General features: G+C 52.8%; 1 non-coding gene across 1 annotated transcript in view; it reads left to right on the top strand.

Moving 5' to 3' along the window:
- Positions 1–3,855: 3,855 nt before the first annotated feature.
- The window catches only part of LOC126334304 (small subunit ribosomal RNA), a 1,893-nt gene continuing 748 nt past the window's right edge, over positions 3,856–5,000 (top strand). Inside the window, exon 1 of the ribosomal RNA XR_007564634.1 lies at positions 3,856–5,000. This exon is cut by the window's right edge and continues 748 nt beyond it. This is a non-coding gene — a ribosomal RNA (small subunit ribosomal RNA).

The raw sequence follows: 5,000 nt of genomic DNA, 5'->3' as shown, positions 1-5,000 counted from the left end.
GCCCACAGTGCTCATTTGCCGAGCCCACCCACACAAAACCTGCACCCCCCTCCAGCGCAGGAGCCGCAACCCGGGTGCGTACGCCGCACCAAGTGCTCCACCCGCGACCGTACGTGCCCCGCCGAAATCGCAACTCCGGCGGATGAACGGCGGACTTTTCTCGCAGTCGTAAGTTGCAATCCACCCCTATATCTTGCGTCTCATGAAGAGTTATATCAAGTATGCCAAATTCCCGCTGTCCCTATACATGCAGTAAGTTCGTCATGGGCGCTGGCCGGCAGGCCGCGAGACCTGACGCCCGGCGGCAAAGAGTGCTCCTCTGAGGATATAGATGTTCCGTTCCGCCGCACAATGGTGACGGTGACCGCTGCCTGCGGTGGCAACGCTGGGCACAGTCGATACTCGCCGTGTGGTGGAAGGTAAACATTATGCGGTACATCAGTACTTTCCTAATAGTTCGGTCGTCTCACGGCACTGCTTAGTAAATGATGCAAGGCCACATATAGATGATTTATGCGAATGTCCCTATACGTGCTGTAAGACTGGGCACACAACGTGAATCGCACGTCAGCCAGACACTCGAACATGCACTACTCTCGGCCTGCAACGGAGACACACAATACGTAAACATCTGGAATGCGACAATGTCGAGTGCACCCTCTCTGCCACATTGCACCGTCGACACTATGATAACCAGACCAGTAGGTCCACCTATAAAAGCACAATACCACACTCCTCCGACAACTACCATTGCTCAGATAAACCAACACCACCAACACACATCCTACACAGAGGGGCACCAAATATCACCACCCGCCCTCGTGTTATACCACATGAAAAATTGCAGAAGTGAGAGACACAGACCCGCCAGCCTCTTGCTACAAGCATCGAACCGACGTGACGTATCTGACGGTGACTCAGGCATCCGCGTACTGCCACCACTATCCACCCCCCCCCCTCTCTGCCCCCTTCCCACACAATACCAAATTTAACCAACTTTATCGCTTAACCTAACTGTGGTTTTACCAGATTATCGCTTAACCTAACTGTGGTTTTACCAGATTATCGCTTAACCTAACTGTGGCTGTACCAGATTATCGCTTAACCTAACTGTGGCTGTACCAGATTATCGCTTAACCTAACTGTGGCTGTACCAGATTATCGCTTAACCTAACTGTGGCTGTACCAGATTATCGCTTAACCTAACTGTGGCTGTACCAGATTATCGCTTAACCTAACTGTGGCTGTACCAGATTATCGCTTAACCTAACTGTGGCTGTACCAGATTATCGCTTAACCTAACTGTGGTTGTACCAGATTATCCCTTAACCTAACTCAATTTGTCCCTTAACCTAACTCAATTTGTCCCTTAACCTAACTCAATTTGTCCCTTAACCTAACTCAATTTGTCCCTTAACCTAACTCAATTTGTCCCTTAACCTAACTCAATTTGTCCCTTAACCTAACTCAATTTGTCCCTTAACCTAACTCAATTTGTCCCTTAACCTAACTCAATTTGTCCCTTAACCTAACTCAATTTGTCCCTTAACCTAACTCAATTTGTCCCTTAACCTAACTCAATTTGTCCCTTAACCTAACCCACGTTGTCCCTTAACCTAACTCAATTTGTCCCTTAACCTAACTCAATTTGTCCCTTAACCTAACTCAATTTGTCCCTTAACCTAACTCAATTTGTCCCTTAACCTAACTCAATTTGTCCCTTAACCTAACTCAATTTGTCCCTTAACCTAACCCACGTTGTCCCTTAACCTAACCCACGTTGTCCCTTAACCTAACCCACGTTGTCCCTTAACCTAACCCACGTTGTCCCTTAACCTAACCCACGTTGTCCCTTAACCTAACCCACGTTGTCCCTTAACCTAACCCACGTTGTCCCTTAACCTAACCCACGTTGTCCCTTAACCTAACCCACGTTGTCCCTTAACCTAACCCACGTTGTCCCTTAACCTAACCCACGTTGTCCCTTAACCTAACCCACGTTGTCCCTTAACCTAACCCACGTTGTCCCTTAACCTAACCCACGTTGTCCCTTTGCCTAACATAGTTCACTGCTCGGAATCTCTGGTGTCGTTGTTATCCTCATGTAGATGTCTTGCGAGTGTTGCTTACTTTCCACATATTCCCGCTATCCACTGTCAATTGTACTGCAATAGGACTATATCGCCCCCCCCCCCCCTCTGCCCCTCTCTTTGTGTCTCCGTCCTCTCAAGCTGGTCGGTCTGGCGTTTGAGTGTTAAATGAGCCTCGCAGCTGTTCAGTTGCGTTCAGATGTCGACGCCCTCAGTGTACGTCGTGGTATGGTCTGTGTCCATTGTCCGCTGATGTCGTACGCGTAACCCACACGCTGTACCGATCATCGGTAGTTACGTACAGAGTGAAGTAGTGTGATACGTGTGACCGTACGCTGGCTGTGCCCAACGGTGTCGAATCTCAATTTCCATATGTTGTGCTCGATGCTACTTGTCTCGTCTCCCAATAACAGCTAGGTTGCACTGTGGTACGCCGTAGAGGCGTGTGGGAGGAACGTACGAACGCATTGTATGTCACCCTGGGTCGCTGGGGGTGGTGGTGCGGTGAGTCAGGTCAGGTCAGCGTGAGCCGTGTGATGTAGTGACGCGTGTATTCCGACTTTGTCGTATTGCCTCACACAAAGTGCTACCCTGGTGGACCGCGTTCCATATCTGGGACATGCCGCAGATGCCGGTTGACAGTGGATCGCGGAAGGGACATCGCATACGTGCGCGGGCCACCTTCCACGTGTTCTCTTCTGCACATGTCGCAGTGTGTATGTGGTCTGATGTAGCGTGTCGTGACACATGACATCCTGGCATGCAAGAATTGTTGAATTCGCAAATGTAGGTGGACATCTACGTTTACTGCCCAAGATACGCAAATGAACTGGAAATCCGTTGTTGAGCGGTTGTTCACGCTGGAGGTGAATCTGTGATGGCGACGATCGGTACAGCTATTAACCGGTTGTTTCAGCGGTACCCGCCACATCCACACACGTGACTAGGCCCATGTGGGTATGAAGCGATACGCGGCGGTGGCTTGGTGGGACTGTTCCCGGCCGGTGAAGGGGGGCCGCCCGGCGTGTTGGCCGCGCGCTGCGTGGGCGCACGCGCAACAGGCGGCTGGTGGGGGGCGCCGAGTGGCAGGAGCGCCAGCCGACGGGCTCGGCAGGCGGCGCAGCTACGCTGCGGCGCACCCTGCACGCGGCGCCTGGCGGCCAAAGTTGGTTCAGCCGAGCCCGGTGCGAAGCGCGGTGGACATCTGCAGTGTGCTGGTCTGATTGAGGACTGTGTGCGTTGAGGATGCGCCGCCGCCTGGCACTCGGCGCCGCGACGCCGTCTGCTGCTCGGTCGCCCCAGCGGTTCTCGCAGGTGGTTTGTATCGCAGTTGTGCGGACGTGTTGGCGCGTGCGCTGTGCTGGGAGAGTTCGCTTCTGCACCCAAGTGGGGCTTTGCCCTTGTGTGGCGCTGGCGTTGGAGCTGCCGGTCACCATAGGTGGCGCGTGTTGTCTCCCGCCGGCAATGCCACGACAGCACGCTCCCGGGCCTCTGTCGGCAGCGGCAAGCTCAGTTGGGAGCAAGGGTGTTCGCACTAAAACCGTCTACTCGCCTAACTCCGGGCGATTGCGCCTCTCTCGAAACCGACCAAGTACCTAGGACGGCGCTGCGCGCCGCCGGGACCTGAGAGGGTTTCGAGGTGTATCGTGCAGGGGAGCTCGGCCTCCTCCTGTTTGCAGAATAATTGAGCGGACGCTTGCGTGTTCGCGCGGGCCCCCGGGACACACTCCCGGGCGGCCGGCTGCTCAGCTCTAGTTGACGCAGCTCCCTGGTTGATCCTGCCAGTAGTCATATGCTTGTCTCAAAGATTAAGCCATGCATGTCTCAGTACAAGCCGCATTAAGGTGAAACCGCGAATGGCTCATTAAATCAGTTATGGTTCCTTAGATCGTACCCACGTTACTTGGATAACTGTGGTAATTCTAGAGCTAATACATGCAAACAGAGTCCCGACCAGAGATGGAAGGGACGCTTTTATTAGATCAAAACCAATCGGATTGGCTTGTCTGGTCCGTTTGCCTTGGTGACTCTGAATAACTTTGGGCTGATCGCACGGTCCTCGTACCGGCGACGCATCTTTCAAATGTCTGCCTTATCAACTGTCGATGGTAGGTTCTGCGCCTACCATGGTTGTAACGGGTAACGGGGAATCAGGGTTCGATTCCGGAGAGGGAGCCTGAGAAACGGCTACCACATCCAAGGAAGGCAGCAGGCGCGCAAATTACCCACTCCCGGCACGGGGAGGTAGTGACGAAAAATAACGATACGGGACTCATCCGAGGCCCCGTAATCGGAATGAGTACACTTTAAATCCTTTAACGAGTATCTATTGGAGGGCAAGTCTGGTGCCAGCAGCCGCGGTAATTCCAGCTCCAATAGCGTATATTAAAGTTGTTGCGGTTAAAAAGCTCGTAGTTGGATTTGTGTCCCACGCTGTTGGTTCACCGCCCGTCGGTGTTTAACTGGCATGTATCGTGGGACGTCCTGCCGGTGGGGCGAGCCGAAGGGGTGCTTTCGCGTCCCGAGGCGGACCCCGTTTAAATCCTACCAGGGTGCTCTTTGTTGAGTGTCTCGGTGGGCCGGCACGTTTACTTTGAACAAATTAGAGTGCTTAAAGCAGGCAAGCCCGCCTGAATACTGTGTGCATGGAATAATGGAATAGGACCTCGGTTCTATTTTGTTGGTTTTCGGAACCCGAGGTAATGATTAATAGGGACAGGCGGGGGCATTCGTATTGCGACGTTAGAGGTGAAATTCTTGGATCGTCGCAAGACGAACAGAAGCGAAAGCATTTGCCAAGTATGTTTTCATTAATCAAGAACGAAAGTTAGAGGTTCGAAGGCGATCAGATACCGCCCTAGTTCTAACCATAAACGATGCCAGCCAGCGATCCGCCGCAGTTCCTCCGAT

The sequence above is a fragment of the Schistocerca gregaria genome, unplaced genomic scaffold (genome assembly GCF_023897955.1).
Source record: "Schistocerca gregaria isolate iqSchGreg1 unplaced genomic scaffold, iqSchGreg1.2 ptg001725l, whole genome shotgun sequence".
NCBI classification, from domain to species: domain Eukaryota; kingdom Metazoa; phylum Arthropoda; class Insecta; order Orthoptera; family Acrididae; genus Schistocerca; species Schistocerca gregaria.
The sequence above is the reverse complement of the archived record's forward strand: the minus strand, read 5'-3'. Positions and strand labels throughout refer to the sequence as shown.